Source organism: Bos taurus, chromosome 14 (assembly GCF_002263795.3).
Source record: "Bos taurus isolate L1 Dominette 01449 registration number 42190680 breed Hereford chromosome 14, ARS-UCD2.0, whole genome shotgun sequence".
NCBI classification, from domain to species: Eukaryota; Metazoa; Chordata; class Mammalia; order Artiodactyla; family Bovidae; genus Bos; species Bos taurus.
Window position 1 is genome coordinate 48,758,359 of NC_037341.1, and position 24,943 is coordinate 48,783,301.

The 24,943-nt window shown below is 36.9% G+C and overlaps 1 protein-coding gene and 1 long non-coding RNA gene across 11 annotated transcripts in view; both read left to right on the plus strand.

Moving 5' to 3' along the window:
* The window catches only part of TRPS1 (transcriptional repressor GATA binding 1), a 279,304-nt gene that overhangs the window by 128,663 nt on the left and 125,698 nt on the right, over nucleotides 1-24,943 (plus strand). The window lies entirely within an intron of this gene.
* LOC132342211 (uncharacterized) overlaps nucleotides 1-24,943 on the plus strand; it is a 104,240-nt gene that overhangs the window by 38,667 nt on the left and 40,630 nt on the right. Inside the window, exon 1 of the long non-coding RNA XR_009490517.1 lies at nucleotides 1-24,943. This exon is cut by the window's left edge and continues 38,667 nt beyond it; it is cut by the window's right edge and continues 34,750 nt beyond it. This is a non-coding gene — a long non-coding RNA (uncharacterized lncRNA).

Genomic DNA, 24,943 nt, shown 5'->3' on the forward strand with positions numbered 1-24,943 from the left:
ACTGGAAAGTAATACGCCTGTTAGAAAGATAAAAGAATTTGATGTTCAGGATTTTCAAATGTGATTTCAACCTCCCTCCTTCCCCCTTATGTCTTGGTTTGTAGGTTTATAAAACATATGCTCCACTTCCTCAATCCTCCAAGTGAATCTTACTGATTGGGTTTATAATAGTCCTAATTTAAGCTTTGATTTCTTTAGGTTTCAGCTTGTTATGAGTAAGTGTTTTCTATGAAAATAGAAGTGATTCTTTGAGGCTGCTGCTGCTGCTGAGTCACTTCAGTCATGTCCGACTCTGTGCGACCCCATAGACAGCAGCCCACCAGGCTCCCCAAGCCCTGGGATTCTCCAGGCAAGAACACTGAAGTGGGTTGCCATTTCCTTCTCCAATGCATGAAAGTGAAAAGTGAAAGTGAAGTCGCTCTGTCCTGTCTGACTCTTAGCGACCCCATGGACTGCAGCCCACCAGGCTCCTCCGTCCATGGGATTTTCCAGGCAAGAGTACCAGAGTGGGGGGCCACTGGCTTCTCCGGATTCTTTGAGGAGCCACATGTTAATTTCTTTCTAGCATTTTTACCCTAGTACAATTTAACTTTTAGGTGGTTATTTAGCTGTTCAAAGCAGAGAACAAGATTCAAAAGAAAAATCCAGGTAAGTATAATAGGCCCAGAATGATGGAGAGATGGCGACCATAAAGGCTACCACTATTCAGGGGTGAAGCCTTTATTTGTATGACAGCCGATGCAGATCTCTTTACAGGAAATCTGATGAGAGAAAGCAGGGAGAGATGAGGGAGCCAAAAAGTTCTGATTTTCCCAAAGCTAGTTGTGATTATTGCTTGCCACCTTGACCACTGACTAATGTGTGGTGCTTTTAATGACCAGAAGACCAAGTCAGTTGCTTAAGATTCCAGAGCTAGTGTTAAGAGTTCACACCAAAGTCACTCTGCAGCACAGCCCATGAACTTAAACCTCAAGCTTCACTGGCCCAGTTGAAAGCTAGAGAGTCTCACTGGATGATTTCAGTTTAGCACAGAGAATGACAAAATAAGGCGAGGGGCCTCACTTGTGGTCCTGTGGTTAAATATCCGCCTTGCAGTATAAGGGACACCCATCTGATCCCTGGTCTGGGAAGATCCCACATGCCATAGGGCAACAGAGCCCGTGTGCCACAACTGCTGAGCCTGTGCTCTAGAGCCCATAACTACCAAAGCCTGTGTGCCTAGAGCCCGTGTGCTACAACAAGGAAGCCACCACAGTGGGAAGCCCACACACCACAACAAAAGTAGCCCCCACTCACTGCAACTAGAGAAAGCCCACCACAACCAGTAAATAAATAAATCGTAAAAAATAAAATAGAAGGGAAAAGAGAGAACCTTCCTGCCTTGATTTAAAACAAAAAATAATGATAGTCATTTTAACAAACTATGGGTAATAAAAACATCTTTTGATTGTTTGCTATTTGATATGGCATTTTCATGATTTTATCAGACATGAACTATACTGTTTGATATATTTCTTAATATAATTAAAAAGTAAAATTAAGTAAACTTCCTGTAATTTGGATGCTAGGTTAAAACCCTAATTTCTTGGAAATTGCAAAGTCAGTGATAAACTTCAAATGTAGTTGACAGCTGTACTGACAGTTTTATTAGTTAAACATTTGAAGTGGGCCTTTGTGGGAGCATTAACACGGGATTCAGATTTTTTTTGCTCAGAATTATTTAATAACTGCCTCTTGCCTGTACTTGTGGACATCTGTCGTCTTTTCACCATTCTTGATCTAGATCTAGAATGAACCTCTTCATGTTTAAAAGTTAGCCAATTTCCGTCAAGGTAGAAGTTGTTTATTCATCTCACAGTCATGTTATGCATTTAACTGCTTTGCCCAAGTTTATGATGTCTGTTTGTATTAAATAATTATAATTGTAGGTAATTTTGAAAAAATTTAAAGTCAATTTATGGAAATACTAATTTAGTTAAATGTTAAAAGCTCTGTGCAGGTTAGTTATATTTTTACATGCCAAGATGATTACATTTATACTTTTTTCCTACTTTATCCAATGGGCATATAGTGTTTTCTTTCCTTGAAACACTAAGGATAAAACATGTCAAATTCCGAATGACTTGCAGAACAAATACTATTATGTGAGATCTGTTATATTTCTGAAATTAAATAGCATCCCAAGTGTTACTTACAGACATTGAATGCTGATTTGATTGCCAGAGGAAAGTCACTGATTGGTATAAGGTTTTTATGGTTTTTTGTTTGTTTACATTGCACTTTTTGTAGGTAGCAGTGATTCTTGTTCAAAACCTATTGCAAATGACTTTCAAATATTTATGTATGCATGCATATGTTTATACATAGATATGTGTGTATTACATGAAATGATTTAATTATATATTACATATATATATATATATTTCAATTTGTGACTTTTTTTCTTTTGAAAGTTACTTTTGCCTACTCTTGGCATTTTCTTTTTTGGGCATTTTTTAAATAGGTTTTGGCATATCAGTAATATCAGGTCACGTTTACACTTCAGACTGTTTGAAAAGGCTTTTTTGTTTTTCCTTGAGGGAGGGATGATAATAAATAATAAAGGTATTATAATGTCATTGTTGTATATATATATTTTCAGATTAGAAAATATCTTGTATTGTTTTCAGGTTTATTGTATGTATTCTGTGATATCTGGAGATAAAAGAATCAAAATTGGTGAAGTGAGTTGTAATACATGCATTTCACTTATACAATTTCATATTCACTTTCACTTCTTAGAACCTGTTCTTGAAATGAAATAGTGAAGTCATTTGTCCTAAAACTAACTTTGAATAATGGATTTATAATGTGTAATTAAAACACACTTTGAGGTTGATTGTTGAGAGATCATTGGTTATTTGGGTTATTTTCATAAATCCTAACTAAATCACCTATAATATGCATAATGAAATGACTACTGATTTTACTATAATCATTTTTAGTAAGTATAGAATATTATATAGATCTGTTCAGTTGTTTTTATTTTGGCTTTAGTTTCAAATAGTTTCAAGAGTGAAATAACTGACATCACTAAATGTTTTATAACATTTTAATGATTACCTGTTCTTTAAAATTATTCAATAGTGTCTCATGTTGAAGGCCCTTAGATATAGTAAAGAAGAGATATGGATTATGTAGATAAGAATTAGAAACACATTTAAAAAAACAGTGTTAACTATTGAATAGTTTTGAATTCCTTGACCATCCAATCAAAGTACTAGTGAATAGAGGATAGAAAAGTGTAATTCATGTGGTTTAATCACACAGGTGACCACACTGACATCAGTAGAAGGAACTTTAATATTAGATCCACAGACAGCAGTGTCTTAGGTTTCTTGACTTCAGTATCCTTGCTCATCAAAATTTTATTCCGTATGTTGGCCTGCATGTGATAGAAGTAATTTCTGACAGAGTGAAAAACAAAGTGAAAGCATTGTAAGGAACTACTTTCTCAAATTGTGCATAAGCATCCACTTCAGAAATTACATATAAGAACTGCAGGTGAGGAGCTGATAAAGAGGATTTTGTTTGGAGAATTCTCATAAAAAACAGTTATTAGAATTCTTTCACCTTAAGGGACAATACATACACATCTGGATATCATGTATCCTTTATATTTTAAAACGAGTGTATTTAACAGTGGGAACTTTTCTCCTCCTCCTTCTCTATACTGTTGCCCTTCTCCTGCTCCTCCAGTTAGGTTCACTTACTCGTAAGTTCTGAAGTCTTTTTGTGATTCACAAAAAGTGAAAACCAAAAATCCCACAGAAGTTACACTTTCCTGGAGAATGAAGTGACTGAATGTAATAAAATGAGTCATTTGAACTAATACAGATGTTAAAGCATTAGTGGACTTTAGTGACTCTGTCAGGCAAAAATGGCTAAAAAATGGTTTAAAAATGGTTAGGTTCATGTTGGTATAATTACCTGCATGTTAGTGTAGGTATTGTCCATTTAGTGGATTTTCTGAGGTTGCTGGATGCCTGTTAATTTTATTGAGTAAAATAATACAGTACAAATTTTAGCTACTCTTTTCAGGTATAATTAGAAGAAATTCTTCCCATACTGCAACATTAGCTACAGCACTAACTGGCTTCTCAGCTGATGCTGGGGAGACACAGGAACGAGAATTCACTGCCCTCCTAACATTCCCACACGTGTGCAATCCAACATCATCTAGGTCAGGATTATAGAGTTCCCGAGGACCAGATGGGAAAGCATTTTGTATATTAATGTTAATTCATCAAATCTTCATGGCAATCCATGACTCAGATACTACTACCCCTTCTTACAGATGAAGGAAATGAGGTCTGGAGAAGGCAAAGAACTACTTGGTAATGGGCTGGAATTTGAATTGGAGATTGGGTACCAGATCTTTCCTCTTAAGCACCAGTTTCTTCTGGTTCCTTCCCATTGTTATAGCCACCAAACTGATGCTTCAGGGGTTAAGAGCTATTCCTCTATTGGCCTGAAATTTTCTTTAAATCATCTGATAACTTAAGAGGATTTTGTTTCATGTTTAAAGTACATTTTTAGTTAATTTTGCCTTGATAAATTGTAAGTAATGATTTGAAAAAAAAAAAATCCGTGGCCTTCCTGTTGAGGATATTTACATTTTCATGTTTTATTGTTAAGGCTGAGTCAGTACTATGTTGAACATACACACCTGGTTGCTCAGTCACAAATGACTTTTTGCAACTGCATGGACTGTAGCCCCCCGGGTGCCTCTGTCCATGGAATTTTCCAAGCAAGAATACTGGAGTGGGTTGCCACTTCCTCCTCCAGGGGATCTTCCCAAACCAGGGATCCAGTCTCATCTCTTATGTCTTCTGCATTGCAAGCAGATTCTTTACCACTGAGCCATCAGGGAAGCCCATGTTGGGCAGACAGGAGCATCTAGAACGTGCTGTTAGAGCAGTTTCATTTCATTCTTCAAAGTGTTGTCAGAGAAAAACCTGAGGATTTTATAAGATGAGTAAATGATCAACACACTGATGAGAGGGCCATTAAAAAAATCCAAAAATAAATTAGACTCATTGTCTTGAAGCATCATTTCATTTTTGCTTCATTTTAATTTGACTTTCTCATGATTCATAGAAAGAGAAAAGACTTCCGGCCTCAGACAAGTTACTAAAATGCATCTTGGTGAAGGAAAAAATAGGTTCACCATTTTTCAGTTTGATAAAGAGCCTCAATTTTTAAAATCTTTATGGTATAAAATATTTTTTGATACTTCTTTGCATAAAGTAAAATCAAAGACATAGTATTTTAAAAAAATTAACAGTTCTTTCAGAGGAAAAATCATAGATAACTAAAAAATTAAAAAAATGAAATTTTAAGCAGTGTTTGAAGAGTTAATGACTTGGCAGTTTTTAAGTTATTCTTTATCTTCAATGAAACAAAATTTGCAAAAACTTGATTTTAGATGTGGATGTTCATAATCCAGGGCTTCCCCAGTGGCTCAGTGGTAACAAATCTGCCTGCCAACGTGGCAGACGTGGGTTCAGTCCCTGGATCTGGAAGATCCCCTGGAAAAGGAAATGGCAACCCACTCCAGTATTCTTGCCTGGGAAATCTCATGCACCGAGGAGCCTGACAAGCTACAGTCCTGGCTTCACAAAAGAGCTGGACATGACTTATCAACTAAAACAACAAAATACATAACCAACAACAAAAGCAATAGAACTCACACAAACTAAAATTTAATTTAATACTTACCACCTCAGTGTTGTATCTTAACATCTTTGAAGCTGTATCTTTTTCTATAAAACCAATCCTGCCTCCATAGAAGATGATGATGGAAATAGTAACAGTTGTACAACTTGCTCATTTTCCCCACACGCTTCAACTGCTGTCGAAAATATCCCGAGTCTTTTATTTTTTTTTTTTCCTCTCTCTCCTTTGGGCCTCCACATCCCTTAGGATGTCAACCTGGTTCAAAAACTGCTGTAATTACTTCATGACATTGTTTGTGTCAAGCTTCAAACTTTCGGAAAGTATGGATTCTCTGTTTTTTGCAGGTAATAAATAGAAGGCAGAGGTTTTGTTCTTGAATTTTGTTCAGTAAATTGAAAAGAGTAATAACTAGAGCTGGTGCTTTTCCTGGTAGAACTATGATTGTTTTGGAGGAGGTCATATTGTGAGACTGAAAATTGTTTAATTATAGCATTTGACAGTTCTCTCGTAATAATAATAGTTAGTATTTATATAGCCTGTTTCATCTTCAAAGCATTTCCTAAGCACTAATTAATTCTCACAACATGCCTGTGAGGGTGGGTATCATCATCCCCATTTGATGGATGTGAAAATTGATGCAACCAAGTTAAGAATCTTGCCATAAGCCATTCTGGGAAGTCAGAATTTAAAACCAGGATGCAAATGCAGGAGTAGCTGATGCCTAAATCCCCTTCCTTAGCTCTGAATTAAGCTTCCTCCCTCTTCCTCCCCATCTTTTCTTTTTTTTTTTTTTCAGTCCTGGAAAAGACTCAGTGTGATGTTTTCCTTTTCAACCTTACTCTTTGAGAGTAGTTTTTTTAACACTGCCCCAGAAATAAATAAATCATCTTAGTATAACAGCTTTAAAGACCTAATATGTCTAATCAGGATATAAATATTTCGGAAAAGTCAGGAAATGAATTAGGTTTGGGTGCAAGAAAGGATTCCAAATTACATTTTGTGTAATAAATATTGCATCTGTAAACAGTAAAAGTAATGATAGTGATTAGTTAACAGTATCAAATAAAACGTGCATTTAAAATGAACCTGACCGGGCATTTTTGTGTCATCCTGACTGATGTGTACACAGTCCATTCTTTGAAAAATCAAGGCACTCATTTGAATTGTAAATTGCCAACATTGTAGATTGTAAATTGCAGTAGTCTTATTGTGCTGAGATGTGACAAATTACAAATGGAATATTGGCTGGGCTTCCATATCGTGCATTTCTCCTCCACTCGCTGCTCCTATCACCATTAATCTCTTTTGCAGAAGCCACATGGAGAATTGTTCTGGACGTGGAAAGGACATTAAGTCGCATTGTTGGCTTTTGCAGGGCTCTGGGTGGCTTCTCTGACCTCTAACTTTTCATATTGGTGTAATTCAGTACAGTGCTACTCATCTTGGGCCCTGCTGTGTGTGCATATAAGAGGTTCTGGCACAGTTTATGGCTGACAGCTCACTTAATAAATATTGTGTTACAGTCTAGAATTTTGACTATAATGTGTCAATATATCTTAAAATGGAATATGGTCCTTAAAAAAAATCCATATCAGAATGATAAACTGTATCAAGGATGAGTGGATTCTTAGTCCAGTTTCTCATTTTACAAGTGAGGAACCTGAAGTTGAATGCTCTTTAATAAAGATTAATTTTTGGATATGAGGCCACCTATGTAACTGTCAGAGCTCAACAGTGTAGTGTTTCCAAGTGGAATGCTTGACCTCTGGACCTATTTAATTTTTCTAATGGTGAACTTGTCATCTTAAAACACAAATAATTTGTGCATGTAACTTTGGAAGTGTGTCTACATATAGAAGTTACACTTTAGCTGGGCAATATGAAATGCTTCTACTGCCTTGGCATCACCCATGAAAATTGGTTGTGCTAGAATAAAGATTATCATAACTTGCTTTTAATGGTTCATAGTGAAAGCATTAAGGTATATTTAGTGAAAGTGAAGTGGAAAAGTTTGCACTATAATGATAAAGAAAGATACATATTAAGCTGATACAGTAGAAACCCTCTTACTCCATCTCCCTTTAGCCAGTGCTCCCTGCATCTGGTCGCCACACCACATGCTGAGTAACTCCAGGTAGTAGACTATTCTCTAATGTAATCTACATACACTTCCGGTGCTGCTAGTTGATTTGTGTATCCACCAAGAGTCAGTGGGGATAGTTCCAAACCTGCTAGGGCTTTGGAACTTATTATCATATTTAACATAGATAAATAGTATAAGAAGTTATGACATTTCAGAATGAGAAGAAAGTTCTTCCATGACTGCAACAGTGAATGCTTTAGAAAGATTTAATAAAGTGTATCACTTGAAGATTCAGATTGTGTGGGTGATACAATTTTCAAAGAAAGATTGGGTAAAAAAATCATGAACATTTGGAAATCTTAGTGGACCCATTATGGTCATAGATTTATGTGAGAAAGATAACTTGGTATTTAATACAAAGATTGGTGCAAAATATATTTTATGTGTTCTACCATATGACAAATGATTTAATTGAATACTGTAAAAACCAATTAAGATACAAAATAATACTATATATATGGCACTTATAATGATTCCTCACTTTAACTGACTTTTTTTTAACTCTACTGATCAGTCAGCTCAGGTGAGGTGACTTCTGTAGTTATTGGTCTTATTCATGCACATAAAATCAACAGTCTTCAGCTGGTTGTTTTGAGTGTACTTAGTTTTATATTGTACTTAGTTATATATTCGGAGAAGGCAATGGCACCCCACTCCAGCACTCTTGCCTGGAAAATCCCATGGACTGAGGAGCCTGATAGGCTGTAGTCCATGGGGTCACAAAGAGTCAGACACGACTGAGCAACTTCACTTTCACTTTTCACTTCCATGCATTGGAGAAGGACATGGCAACCCACTCCAGTGTTCTTGCCTGGAGAATCCCAGGGATGGGGGAGCCTGGTGGGCTTCCGTCTATGGGGTTGCACAGAGTCGGACACAACTGAAGCGACTGCAGCAGCAGTTTTATATTATTACTGATTTTTAAATATCCTTTGATATTTTCTACATTTTCTTACAAACTATATACTTTCCCAGCAGTATTCTGCTGTGATTATAGCCTTTGTGTATTTTACAGTATTGGTATTGATTAGTGTGTCTGTTATGCACTTGCGCTATTTTGTACAAAAAGATGTTAATATTTCTTTCCTGATGGAGTTCATAATCCAGGAGACATACAACCAGATGATAAATTCTAGATTTTGAGAGATGAAGCGAGATTGGCACGCTCAGGAACACAGCAAACACTATTGCAGTCAAGAAAGAAATGGAGTATGGGATTTGCCAAATAGTACCCAATTCTCTTTAAACAGAAGAATAATCGACACAGACTTTGAGGAGTGAAAGAAACGTGATTCCTGGGAGCAGGTTTTCAAATGCTTCATGATAGGCCCTTGGGATGAATTATCCAGGAAAATGAGAAATTGGGAGAGGCTGGGATTGGACCTAAGGATTTGGAAATAGTGGTGAAAATGGATTAATTGAAGCTAAAAAGATTGAATTAGATTCCAGAGGTTTTTTGTTTTTGGTTTTTTTTTTAGCTTTACATTAGAAACTAGAGTGAGCTTGACCCTGATTCCCACCACCTTTTCTGGTAACGCTTGTTGATCTTTGCCAGTGGATGAACCTCTTGTGCTGTGTTATAGACAGCTCTCTGCTGATGCATTGTCTGCAGTGGAGTGAGGAAGGACTCTCTGATTCCCTTGCCTTCTGTTTCCAGTATCTGACACAGTATAGGCCAGCAGTAGATTTCACCTGAATGCATGTCACAATCTAGAGAACTGTTTTAACATACTTACTTTTAGGTTGACTCAGTTTTAACACGATGTGATATTTATAGGCATCTATAATTCACTGTATATGCATTTGTTTTTTCTTTCCCTTGTGGTTTGCTTTGAAGTAGATCTTCATGGTAAGTGAATGCTCTACTTTTTTGATGTTGTGTTGGCAAGATTGGTTGAAAAAACAAAAGCTTAAATGTAGAAGGACAGAGTCCAAACTCTAGATCTTCCTGCCTCTTACTAGCTCAGTGACCACAAATAGGTTACTTTGGATTAATTGTCTGTAAAATATGAGTTATTATTCCTGCCTTTCAGTATTTTTTAATACTTACAAATAGAAATGATTAAATTAGAATATTACAAGGCATATTACAAGGTATCCAGCCCATAGTATGTTCTCTGTAAATGTTTTCTGATTCTAAATATTGCTCACAGAAAAACGAACACATCTCAGAAGGAATATTTGGAAGATCATTTTTTTGTTTTCTGAAATTGTGGAGAATTTGACATGATTCTACTCTTTTTTTTTATGATTCTACTCTTAAACATTACTTCCTCATGGTCATTTATATAATTGTATTATCTTCCTTATGATTTCATATGTATGTATATGTGTGTGTGTGTATATACATATATATATATAAGAAATTTCCTTATGAAATCATAAGAAAGATAATACAATTACATACACACACATGCACACACACACATACACATTCATACATATATATGGCAAAGAAAGGCCTGAAATACTGAGAAGTACAAAATGGCAATACTGTTGCAATTCATGAACATTTCCCAAATTTGCTGTCAAGACAGTCTATAAAATGTGTCATTTGTGTATCCTGTTCATAGAACAAACAAAATAATACTTAACAATATAATAATATACAGTATTAAATCCCCCTGGGAAAAGAGTTGGTTTTAACTACTTTGAAAAGAAACTTTCAAGTTAGTGATTTACACAGTTAATTATAAACAACAAGGCTTGTAATTAAGTGTTGCCATTTCGGGTGGAATTGGTTTCACCCATCACTAATCCATCTATCCTTGTCTTTGGCCTTTGAGAGATTACAGGAAAATGCACACGATGAAAAGTTTAACTTGTCAAGTATAAATTTAGATGCAAAGTCCGGAATATCAAACACCACAAGTGATAATTATCACCACCTGGAAATAATTTGTACCACTGAGTTAGTAACGAATTCTCCCTTTCTGCTGATGGAGAGTATTTAACCTCCTGATCATCGAAGCACTCCCTGCAGTTTACGGTGATGTATCTTGTGGTTCATTCCCAGTAGTCAACATAGCACCAAGCAATTAGTAGAACACTGGAGGATAAGTGTTAGCTTTGTAAAATGTGACTAAGATTAAACCAGGAGCAAATTAGAAGCAAGGATGATCAGCAGTCCAGTGTTTAAGTTATCTGAAGTCCAGCCAGCTCAGTTACCTGTTACTTCAGGTACCAACAAACCCTGGACCTTTTGTTTAAACAATGAATAAATAAAAATTTAAATAGCTGGATTTTCTGGATTATGGCTTGATATCTTACAGACACATTTTCATCTATATTAAAAAAAATCTTTTTGAAGTCATGAGATGTGCTTGTTTTATAGAGAAGTCCCAAAGCATGGAGATCAGAGAATATTTTTTATAAGAAATAAATATGGATTTTAAATACATTTTGCATAGTTGACCTGAAAAGTCAAAGTGTTAGTCACTCATTTGTGTCCGGCCCTTTGCGACCCATGGGCTGTAGCCTGTCAGTCTCCTCTGTCCATGGCATTCTCCAGGCAAGAATACCGGAGTGGGTGGGCAGCCATTCCCTTCTCCAGGGGATCTTCCTGACCCAGGGATCGAACCCAGATCTCCTGCATTGCTGGCAGATTCTTAACTCTCTGAGCTACCAGGAAAGCTCCATAGTTGACCTACGTAGACTTACTCCAGAGTTTGGGAGGCAAATGTTTTTATTCCCTGATGGCTTTTTATATATGATTGAGTTTCTTTGCTTTATTGAATTTTTGTGATTGTTAATTGGATTTCTGTATAGTGCTCTGTAAGCAGAGTTGATTTTGAAATTTTTGACTGCTTGTGTTTAACAAGATTTGATTTCCATTCTCAAACATTTACATGTATAATTCTGAGAACACATTTTATTTAACACAATATAGTAAACAAAATGAATCATAACTATGAACATTTCCAAAGGCATTTGTTGGATAAGTTTTTATAAAAAGAAAAACTAAGCTACATGTAAAAGACTTACGAGTGGAAGAAGTTAGGTGTTTGAAGTTAGCTTCCCAGTTGATTTGAAATTATAGATTTTTTAAAAGAAGTCATCTAATAGAAAATTTAAAACAGCTTTCATTTATCTAATGAGAGAAGATAGAAGAAAATCAGATATGTGTGAGCTCCCTCTGTAGCTCTGTAATAACATTTTATTCATGATATATGATGTGACGTGGAAATTTTTTTGCTAATATGTCAAACAAAATTGGCTTTTCTCCAAAGGCAATTTATTATTTTATTTTAATAGATTTTAAAGGAAAGACCTTCACAATATAAAATGCAGACCTTTGAATGTGTGTTAATATTTTTAAAATTATGAAATATTAAAAATACATCTATTTCTTGAAAAGGAAAGAAACTTCAGCTGTGTTTTGTAAGCACTCACTTAACTTCCAGACATTACAATAAAATGCAGCATTTATTGTTGTTCACTCACTAAGTTGTGTTCGACTCTTTGCTTCCCCTTGGACTGTATCATGCCAGGCTTCCCTGTCTTTCACAGTCTCCTGGAGTTTGCTCAAACTCATATCCATTGAGTAGGTGATGCCATACAACCATCTCATCCACTGTCACGCCCTTCTCCTGCCCTCAATCTTTCCCTGAATCAGGATCTTTACTAATGAGTTGGCTCTTTGAATCAGGTGGCCAAAGTATTGGAACTTCAGCTTTAGCATCATCGTATTAAGTATCAATTTGGATTGTATTCATGACCAGATTGATTGGAAAACTAGAATCACTTAAATTAATACTGACTTTTATATTGATTAAAATAAGGAAATAAAAGAACACACACAAAAGTACATTGGTGAAAATGTGGAGTATTGAAACTATGTAAATGATATTTTACAATCCCTGTGAAGCGTTATTTTATGGTAACTTAGGTTAACTTTTAAAATATGCCTTAAAAGTTCAAGGTTCAATGAACTGCATTACATAAATATTTGCTTTTTCCTGTGTCGTGTTCCTGTACTCATTTGAGTGGTTTTGGTAACAAATACCCTAGTACTTTACCTTTAGTTACCGCAGTGATTTCATATTTTGAATAAGAATTATCTGATTTTACTCTTTTGTGTGTGTTCGTCACTCAGTCATGTCCAAACTGTTGCGACCTCATGGACTGTAGCCCGTCAGCCTCTCTTTAGAATTTAATTTTAAGAAATTCTGTTATGACAGGAAATGATAGATTTCTTGACTGTATGTATCTATTTGTGTAATAGTGGTTAGTATAATCCCTCAAAGTGAAATGTGAAATTTTGGGGTTTGAAATACTACTCACACGCATATGCTACAGTTTCTTAAATAACAATTAAGATTTAAGATGAGCTGAAGTACTAACTTTATCTTATATTCAAAGCAGGTGAATCAAAAGTCTTGGCTCTGATGTACGATAAGTTTTTACTCTAGATACTTTTTTTTCTTTTAATTTTTTTTTTCACCTTCTAAAACCTAAGACATTGATTTTGGGGAGGCAGCAGGGGAAGTTCCTAGTGAATTTTTAACTTTATAGAGAGTATTTCTGTCTTACTTAAATAATTTTTAGAAATAGTAATTGAAAAAGAATATATAATACAGTTTATTTTTGCACGTTTTTCTCCTTCGGATTCAGTTCCTGTCAGTTAGTATCATGTCTTTAACATTTTCTGAAATCTTTGTTGTTGATTTACTTGCGATATCTTGGTCTGTAGAAAAGAGGCAAGAAAGGGATTGACTTTTGAGGCATTATCATTTTTCCTTTTACATAATACAAAGCTTATATGGAAAAATGTCTTTATCTTCAGAAGTCTTCTGCTGTATGTTATAGACTGCATGTTTGTGTCCCACGTACATTTATATGTTTAAGCTGTAACCCTTCCCTCACCCCAATCATGTGATGGTATTTGGAGATAGAGCTTTTGGGAAGTAATTAAGGTTAGATGTGGTCGTGAGGGTGGAAAGTGAAAATGAAAGTGTTTAGTCCCTCAGTCCTGTCTGACTCTTTGCAGCCCCCACAGACTATAGCCTACCAGGCTCCTCTGTCCATGGGATTCTCCAGGCAAGAATACTGGAGTGGGTTGCCATTCCCTTCTCCAGAGGATCATCCTGACCCAGGGATGGAACCCTGGTCTCCTGCATTGCAAGCACATGACGGTGGGACCCTGGTCTAAAGGGATTAGTGCTTTTTTAAAGAAGAGACTCAGAGAGCTTGCTATTGCTCCACATGGGTGCCTACAAAGGAGAGGTCATGTGAGCACAGAAGCAAAAATGCAGCTGTCTGTAAGCTGGAAAGAGAGTCTTTACCAGAAACTGAACTCTGTTGAATCTTTGATTTTGGACTTTCCAGCCGCCAGAGAGGTGAGAAAATAAGTTTCTGTTGTTTAAGCCACCCAGTGTATTGCATTTTAATGGCAGCTTGAGATGACTAAGATACGTTCAGAGGGAGTTTAAAATGAAAATTTTAAGTTAACAAAATCATATAACTATTTTTGCTAGTCAGGAAAAGAAAATATATAGGAAGTTGGTAGGAAACTTTTATGGTTTTTATTCTAATTATGTAGGCATTATTTTCTCTTAACAATTGGACACAAAATATTTTATCTTAACTTAATCACTGTCTTTTGGAAACCTATTTTCAAAAAGACAAGTTACATGTAGGAAATGGGGTCCTTCAAATCTGGCACTGTTCACAGCCTGGTTGGGGGGTAGTTTGAGAGAGAGTGGATACGTACAAGGGCTTCACGGATGGTGCTAGTGGTAAAGAACATGCCTGCCAAAGCAGGGAGAGACATGAGTTCGATCCCTGGGTTGAGAAGATTCTCTGGAGGAGGTCATAGCAACCCACTCCAGTATTCTTACCTGGGGAATCCTATGGACAGGGGAGCCTGGCAGGCCACAGTCCCTAGGGTCGCAGTGAGTTGGACACTACTGAAGTGACTTAGCACGCTCTCATAGATACATATATATGTATGGCTGAGTCCCTTCACTGTTCAACTGAAACTGTCCCAACATCGTTTGTTAATCAGGCTATACTCCAATACAAAATAAAAAGTTTAATAAAATAATTTGGCCCTGTTTGGTGTCAAAGCTTTCATATAGGTCCTCCATATGTGACACTGTAGATGGATTTTAATCATTGGCAACATTTCAAATACTGAACTCATTTTCCACTGACTTCCATTGACAATGGAGTGGGAAGGTACAGGGGAGGTATCGAGTATTGTGGACAACCTAACAGATAACCTCACAACTTAAGGCTAGGAATCTTCCATCTTGGAGCCCTTAACAAAGTGCTGAAAGTTTTATCAGGCTTGAATTTACTCTCAGATTCCCAGCATTCACCATTGTCGCTGCAATATAAAAATTTGGACCATCCAGTAAAATTAGAGTGCAGAAATTAAAACGCTTCACCTTGTTTTTCTTTATCTGTACTCATATCTCACATCTGATTGATCACTCATTTGTGTTCTCATCCACTTCTTTGGTTTGGGCCTTGTTTTCTCTTCTAAACTTTCACAACTGGTACAATTCTCTTGCTTTGGGGTTTGCTCTCTGTAATCCATCGTCCACTCTGCCAGCGGAGTCATCTTTATGAAATCGGATCATGATCCTGTTTTGCTCTTGCTGAAAGCCCATCACTGCCTTATCAACGTGGCTTACAGATCTCTTCATGGGCTGGCCACTCTCATACAGCTCATCTCCTGACATCCCCTTTTCGTATTTTGCCGTCCAGTGAGATGAACTCATTTACTAATCAAAAATTTTAAGCCCTTTTTGTGCAGCCAGCGATACTAAGGTAATTAACACACTGTGCCTGTGTTCTGAAGGCTGGTGGTTATGATCATATTCATGCTTCAGAACTCAGCCCAGCTACTCATGTCCAAGTAGAACCTTTCTCTGACTGGTCCTACTGTTAGATAATAACTCTGTCTGTGGACCTCACTGATAGTTCTAAAATTGCACCATAGTGTCATGAGTTGTTTATGGCTCTATTGCCCTTCTAGACTCTGAGCTTTTAAGACAGAGGGTATGTCCTATCCATGTGTTCTGATGCCAAGCTTAGTGCTTGACTAAAGTAGTCGTTCAGTCAGTGTTTGTAGAATTTATTGCACTGGAAAATGTTTGAAAAGCCTGTCTTTGAATTGTACATTCTTCATCTATTCTCTGATTTATAGGTTTTAATCATTAAAAATATTTGGTGTATTGTTATCAGAAATATGTAAAAATTACACTCCAATTTCAATTCCACTTCCTTCCTAGACCATGTGGACTTGTTTCAGAAATATTGGGCCAATGTAGCTAACTGTACTAGAATGTGGTTCAGACATGTACTGTCCAGTGTCCAATTATCCAATCTGAGGATTATTTTGTAAATTTGTGACTCCTCCAGTATTTTTTTTTTTCCTAAGAAAATCTCAACCTCTTTAGTGTCAGTAACCTTTACACTCCTTTCTCTTCAGCTTTTTGAGGACTTACAGTATTTCACATTTCATCACTCTGTACAGACATCCCCTTAAAAGAGAGAACTCAGAAACCTCAGTCTTTGACCACATCTTCCCATTCTCTCTTTGACCTTATCAGTTTTCTCCATCTTTCTGAAAGGATGCCCAATCTATGCATCATCAGATGTTTGTATGCTCTTTCTCTCCTGCTGGCCCTCCACAGATGTTACAATCCTTGCACAGATCTTTATTTGGTTACCTATGATCTCCTTCACCAATGAGGGTCTTCTCTTGCCTCTAATCTTTTTGGTTACCATTCTAAACTCTCTCATTTTTTTTTTTTTTTGGTACATAATTGCTTCTGTTTTATTGCAAGAGCTTCTGAAGCTTCATTTCATGCAAATAGGAAGAGGAGCTCTCCCACTTCTTTTCTAGACTAGTCTTTTTATTCCTTTGATCTGTTCTCCTGACTTTTTCATCAGTCCTTCCTTTTCGGTCTTCCTTTCTGCCAATCCGTTTACATCTGTAAAACTATATTAAATTATCCCCTATCTTATTAACATTTGACTCTGACATTATTTGGGTTTTTTGTTTTCTCCCTTCAGTTCCCCGCCTCTCGATTTTGAGAGATGTCTGGAGCTGAACGTTTAGTATCATAGGTAGTGGGTTCAGCAACACCTGTGGCATCAACACGTTACTTGATGACACATCTGTCAGGTAGCCTACTTACCAGACTCCTTCCTTACGAGGATACTTTGGCATTAGTTTAGTATCGGTAGTTAGTTAGGAACTAGGCAGTCTGCCGTCCTCAGGAAACCTCCAGCTGTTTCAGTCTACATGATTGTTTTCCTCTTTGCCTTTCTTTTTAGTGCCTATCATTTGCTAATTCATAAAATCATTCCACCAGAAGTTCTTTAAGCACCTTATGTGTTTTGATATGAAAATTATTTACATATTCTTTTAGGGCAATTGGCATGCTTAAGAAAGTGGTTGTTTCTAATGTAGTTACTACCTTTATCTTGATATTACTTCATGTTTTCACATTGATATGCACATGTTTCCAAGTTTGATAAGTATGATCACTCCATTTCTCTTCCTTCTTACCCAGGGCCACACAGCTGGCTCGTTTCCTCATACTGGTTAAATGCTCTTTCTAAACCAACTCCCTGGGTTATTCGTGCCTGATTTTCCTCAAGCAGACTGCATGTTCTACCATGGCTGGACTTTATCTTTAACTCATCTATGTCCTCTAAAATGGCACTAGTGGTAATGAATCTGCCTGCCAATGCAGAAGACACAGGAGATGCAGGTTCAATCCTTGGGTTGGGAAGATCTCCTGGAAAAGGAAATGGCATCCCACTCTTGCCATTCTTGCCTAGAAAATTCCATAGATAAAAGAGCCTGCTGGGCTACAGTCCATGGGGTTGCAAAGAGTAAGACACAACTGAGAGACTAAGCAGCAGCCCAAATATTCAGCACAGTACTAGTTGTGGAGTTGACACGTAGTGATATATGTCAGCATCTTTAAAAAATATCTAGGGACTTCCCTGGTGCTCTAGTAAGATTAAGAATCAGCCTTTCAATATAGGGCATGAGGGTTTGATTCCTAGTCAGGGAGCTAAGAGCCGCATGCTGTGGGGCACCTAAGCCCGCAAGCCACAGCCGCTGGACCCATACACTCTAGAGCCTGCATGTAGCAGCTAAGACCCAATGCAGCCACATAATTTTTTTTTTTAAAGAAAATATTGAAAAGTCACGTAAGATACATGTTGACATATTCTTTGTAATGGAATATTATAATGGAATTAAAGTCATTTTCAGAGAATAATGACAGAAAATGCTTGGATTATGAAATGTGTTCAAAAAAGAAGGCGTCAGAAACTAATAACATGAGGGATTTTTTAAACCACTGATATTTCCAGATTAGGGGGAAAATATAGGAAGCAGGTAAGCATTCTCAGCTTTTCCTTTTATTTTTCTTTCTTTACCCAGCCCTCATAGATTTGAATACTCTAAGTACCTATGCTGATTTAATTTTGCAGAGATTTTCTAAACTCAGAGCATCTTTATATATCCCTGACACTTGTTGTTAGTTATCTGTTTCTGTGAGCTTTGTATCTTGTGCATTTTGAGGACCTGTACTTTCCAAGTGCTGGTTTACCAGATGCTAAACACTAGTGTTATCAAGTAACTACCGGGCGTTGATCTCTCAACATCAGGGGTACTGTTCGCACAGGAGTAAATACACCAAAGACTTCCTGTGATGTACTACAGATTTAGTGCTGTGGGAACAACTTGTGGATGTTTCCACTCCCACATGAATGGGGAGCAAAGTTGGTGTGAAGTCTTTCTGCAGGATAAGCCTTCTATTCTTATTCAGGAGAGTTAGTTGTAGATGTTGACTGCATGAAGGTGTCCTATAAAGGTACTTATTTTCTTCTGTATAAGTTCTGTAAATGCTAAAGACAGCTCTTTTCCACCAATTTCCAGATTGTGTCTTTTAATAACTATAAAGATATGGGGATGGTTTTAATAATTAAAAAATATATGTGTAATTTTCAGTCTACATGTTGTATATACAGTTGTTACTTTAAAAATTTTACTGAAAAAACAATTTTTTTTACTGAGATCAGATTATTTAAAACCACAGTAAAACTTTGCATAGGTGTTTGATAGTGTCCTCTTAGATTTCACATATTTGCTTACCTTACCACTCTTAGGTACACCATTTCTGTGCCTTCCCTGCTAGAAAGTTCAGTTCACTTCAGTCGCTCAGTTGTGTCTGACTCTTCGCAACCCCGTGGACTGCAGCATGTCAGGCTTCCATGTCCATCACCAACTCCCAGAGTTTACTCAGACTCATGTCCTTTGAGTTGGTGATGCCATCCAACCATCTCATCCTCTGTTGTCCCCTTCTCCTCCTGCCTTCAATCTCTCCCAGCATCATGGTCTTTTCAAATGAGACAGTTCTTCACACCAGGTGGCCAAAGTATTGGAGTTTCAGCTTCAACATCAGTCCTTCCAATGAACACCCAAGACTAAGCTCCTTTAGGATGGACTAGTTGGATAACCTTGCAGTCCAAGGGACTCTCAAGAGTCTTGTCCAACACCACAGTTTAAAAGCATCAATTCTTCGGCACTCAGCTTTCTTCACAGTCCAACTTTCACATCCATACATGACCACTGGAAAAACCATAGCCTTGACTAGAAGGACCTTTGTTGGCAAAGTAATGTCTCTGCTTTTGAATATGCTATCTAGGTTGGTCATAATTTCCAAGGAGTAAGTGTCTTTTAATTTCATGGCTTACAATCACCATCTGCAGTGATTTTGGAGCCCCAAAAAATACGGTCTGACACTGTTTCCACTGTTTCCCCATCTATTTGCCATGAAGTGATGGGACCAGATGCCATGATCTTAGTTTTCTGAATGTTGAGTTTTAAGCCAACTTTTTCAACTCCTCTTTCACTTTCATCAAGAGATTCTTTAGTTCTTCTTCTTCATACTCATTCTTTCCTTAAAGCCAGTTGTCCAACATGTCTTCTTTCTGCCAGTTTTCATATCCGTTTCCTCTTATTCCCAGTGTCACCACACCAACTTGGTTCTTCATCATCTCTTTCTTAGCATCACTTCCTCAATGTTATAACCACAGTCTCCAGTGATACTGTTCTTAATTCCACTTCTTTGCATGGTGTCTTTAACTGTCACTCTTCTATATGTTGATTTGTGCTCATAGTATTTAGCTGCTCTATGTTATGTGAGTTTATTCTGATTTCATTCAAATTCTGTTTTGAAATAGCCTGTATAAGAATTATAAATAAATACTTTATTACATCATTTTTATATCCTGCATGTTGCATCATCTTCAGTCTGAATAGTGTTAGATCTAAAGCTCTTGTTTTATTTTATAAGGGTTAAAGTGATTAGTGGTTGAAGACATACCTAGTAGCTAGACCATTGTTTATGTACTGGGTTAGTTTTGAACTTTGTTTTTTTTTTTTTCATTTATTGCTTATCCACCATTCTGAGTATAGTAGCTGGATTAATAATTGTCAGTGAGGGTGCAGGTATCACGTGAATATGTTATCCAGATATAAAAGTGAAATCAGGAGTGTTTGAATCTTTATCATCACTTAAAACTGAAAGTCAGTTTTGCTTTTGTATGGTTATGAAATCAGATTCTCTTCACATCCTTCCTTCCTGGCTATAGGAAGGCTTTACTCTCTGAGTATTGTGAGAGTTAAAAGAATATATATAACTCAATTCAATGCAATATCTGCTGAGATTAAGTGTTCAATGCGTGTTAGTTATTATTGTAATCAATGCCCTATTACAGATGTGCATTGGGCTTAGAGTTACTTAACAAAAGATTAGTTTAACAACTTTTGTGACTTGAATTTCCCAGTTTACAAGTTACCACGCTTAGTAAAAGGTTAGTTTTGAGTTTTACATTGTCATTAAAGGGCATGTCTTTTATCTTATCTATTTAGGTTATTTACTTTTTTTCCTTCAGTGATTGCTTCTTAATGCTAAATCAGAGAGAAGACAAGTAAAAAGAGGAACAGGCACATTTCAAACTATTGTTTTGGGGCTCTACCAACAAGTAATTACTTATGCTTTGATTTTTTCCCCCAGTTTTACTTATCCATTGAAATCTAAGATGGCTGGAAATAAAATTGTCCTTATTTCCTTGATAAAGGAATAGGAAAGCTCTAACTTGGGGTGTCTTAGATTCTGACACTTTGAGAATGGAGAACAGTGACCGTTTGATTCTTACCTGGACAGAACAGTTTATCTCAACTCTCTTAGCTCAAAGGAGGTAATGTCAGCTGAAATAGAAAACCAGAATGGCTTCTTTTTATTAATGCTCAATTATCTCGAGTGTTTGTGGAGGTAAATATCTCCTCATCTATTAACTGCATTTTTTTAAGTTGACTTTTCTCCTCAGGACCATTTTCAAGTGAAGGTATAATTGGCTAGTGAAAGGAACCTTTACCTCATAGAGCTTCAGCTTTATTATTAATTGCCCATTAGTGTATTAGAAATGAAGTAAAGGAGTACAGTTATAACTGTTGTTTTATTCTCTTTGTTCCAAGCCTACCACTGAATTTTTCTTTCTTTCTTTCCTTTTTTTTTTTCTTTTATATAGGAACTCAGCATGAAAGATGTGGAGAGATTGAATGCATTATTGGTTAGATTGTCAGAAAAAGTATGATCCTTAACCGTTCATTCTTCTGATATCAGTAGTGAACAAAACCTCACACATTTCGGGTTAAATTATTTCACCTTCTACATGAAATATAAAATTTTGAATATCTGAAAAATATATACTGATATACTTACCTAAATGATATCATTCTTAGGCAGAGCACACATTTCCTTGAGAGACTGGAAATTAGAGGATGAAGATTTAAGTGACTGCTAAAAGTTAAAAAAAGAAAAAGCTAAAGGCAGAATGAAAAAAATGGCTGAGGGTTGAAATCTCTGTTTACATCACTTATATAGTCAACACCTTCTTATTAAACTCTTGAATCCACAAGTAATGAAAATTCAAATTTATTATGAACTTCATATCTCCTGGAATACATGGATATGAAATGCATAGTCTTCATACGTTCCCTAAGGGTGCTGGCCCCTTAGGAGAAACACATTAATGTACACACTTTGGAGAGTAAGTAGGTAGCTGGAAAAAATTTGTAAGAGGAAGCCTCACACCAATATCTCTCTCCTATGAATTAAAACATTCAGATTCTCTTTACTAAAAATTTCTGGTAGAAGACCAAATTTGAATTATTGTTCAAAATTGGGCTACTGGGCAGTGTTTCAAGGGTCAGTTTTGCAATTAATCCTTATGTGACTAGCTAATTTATTGCTAGTAGAAACAAATAGTCTGGTTCTTTGCCACATAATTTAAGGCAGGGCAAGCTGGGGATTCCTTTTCTAATGTACTAGAACTAATGTTTTGTCTTTAGCACATAGTTTATGGCCTTCTCTTAAGTGAGGCATGAGTTTGTGATTTTTAATTGTGATTTCATTATTTTTTTAATTTCTAGTTCTTAGCCTGTTCTCTCTCCTCTCTCTTCACTCTCTCAAAGTTAATTCTGTTAACCTCCTTTTAACTTTTTTGTCTTTGTCCAAATTATAGAAGTAGTGTTTTATTGGAAAACAGAACAAAGAAATTCAGGCTGCTGAAAGATAATAATAACACTAGTGTTTTATTTCTGTGTTATCTACTAGTTCAAAATCTTCAGATTATAGAAAAATATGAAACCATTTACCTCACAGTGGGGATGGACTTTAACTCATGTGCTGGGACTCTAACCCACATGGCTAGGACTTGAATCCAGCCAAAACCCTGCTTGGGGCTTGAACCCACGTGGCTGGGACTCAAACCCACCTAAAACCCTGGTTGGAACTTGAACCCATGTGGCTGGGACTTAAACCCAGCCAACACCCTGTTTGGGATTTTAATCTAGCTGAAACCCACAATACTTGGTTTCAGGACATAGTGAAGTTCAGGTTCTTGGTGTCTCATGGCAGAAATAATTCAGTGAGACACAAAGTGATAAGTAAGAAATGGATTTATTTAGATTCAGAGAGAAGCACACTCATCAGACAGAGTGTGGGCCATGGCAGAGGATGAGTGTGGCCATGAAATGTCATGGTTAGTTTTTATAGGCTGGGTAGTTTCATATGCTAATGAATGGGAGGGTTATTCCAACTATTTTGGGAGAAGGGGTGGAGATATCCAGGATTTGGGCCACCGCCCACTCCTTGGTCTTTTGACAGAGCCTTGGAACTCTCCTGGCACCTCTGGGCGTGTCATTTCATTTGCTGATTGAAGATCAAGGTCTAGTCTTGTCTGCCATCTTGGTTCCATCTGATTATAGTTGGTTTATGTTGTGTGCTTGGGCTATGTCATTCTTTCAAAAGTTGTGCCCTGCCCCTTTCCCTCCTGTTGCAAATAGACCCCAAAGCGATCCATTACAGCATTATCAGTATAAATAAATGACCCAGAAATTTCTTGAGTATTTTACATGTTTCCATTTTAACCTGATTTAATCTGATATTGTAAAATATTTCCAGTTAGTTTCCTGCTCTCCATTATTTCTCAGTGTTTACTGCCTGTCTCACCATAACTATTTTAGGTGAAAGATTTGCTTAGTAGGCAGTTGTCATTGTTGTTGTTTTTTAAGTTTTATTTGTTAGTCATACCAAACAAAGGAAGCCCTATTTTGATTCCCACTCCTAGAGACCCCTCTAAATTTCAGTATATTTAGACTCTTCCTGTCTCTACTCTCCAGTAGAATTTTCTGTAATGTTGGAAATTTTCTGTAATCTGTGCTGTCCAAATAGTCTCATGTCTCTATTGCACCCAACATAACTTTGTATTATATTTAATTTTATTTATTTTTAAAGTCTTTATTGAATTTGTTACAATATTGTTTTATTTTGTGTTTTGGGGGGTTTTTTGGCCACAAGGCAGGTGAAATCTTAGCTCCCTGATCCGGGATCTAACCTATGTCCCCTGCGTTGAAAGGTGAAGTCTTAACCACTGGACCACCAAAAAAGTTTCCTATGTTTAGTTTTAATTATTTTAAATTTAAGCAGCCACATATGGCTAGTGGCTACCGTAGTAAAGATTTCAGCTCTAGAAAATCATTCTTTATTACCACTGTTCTAGTATGTGTCCATGCTATTAAATTCATCAAATACTTTGTTCTTAAAACAATATGATAGGTTTATAAGACCTAATCTCAATTAGTCTCAGACTAACACACATTTCATATCTTTTAATTGTATTTTAGAAACAAAGAACTTATGGTCTGTGTAATACCTGTGAGATTTATGTTGTGTTGCTGCTGCTAAGTCGCTTCAGTCATGTCCGACTCTGTGCGACCCCATAGACCGCAGCCCAGCAGGCTCCCCCGTCCCTGGGATTCTCCAGGCAAGAACACTGGAGTGGGTTGCCGTTTCCTTCTCCAATGCCTGAAAGTGAAAAGGGAAAGTGAAGTCGCTCAGTTGTGTCCAACTCTTAGCAACTCCATGGACTGCAGCCCACCAGACTGCTCCATCCATGGGATTCTCCAGGCAAGAGTACTGGAGTGGGGTGCCATTGCCTTCTCCGTTTATGTTGTCTAGCTAAATGCAATTAAAAAACTGAAGGTTCTTCCTTCTCATTATATCATTGACTCTTACTCTTGGTACCTTCTCTGAGACCTTGCTTTGTCAATTATCTCCCTTTATTGTATCTTTATTTTTTACCTTCTTACATACCTATTAGCATGAAATATCTCCAATAATACCTTAACAAGACCCTGTTACTCAGAGGAGATTATAAACTCCATGAGGACAGGGACCTTGTTGGGTGTGTTATGGTCCCAGGGCTTAGTTCAATGCCTGAGTATTGCGTGAAAGTGAAAGTGTTAGTCACTCAGTCTTGTCTGATACTTTGGGACGCCATGGACTGTAGTGGGTCAGGCTCTTCTGTCCATGGAATTCTCCAGGCAGGAATACTGGGGTGGGTTCCATTGCCTTCTCCAGGGCATCTTCCCAACCCAGGTCTCCTGCTCTGCAGGCAGATTCTTTACCAACTGAGCCTGCATAGTTTCAATTTTGTGAATGAAGAAACAAATGTTATTGCCTCCCAATACTCTCTAAC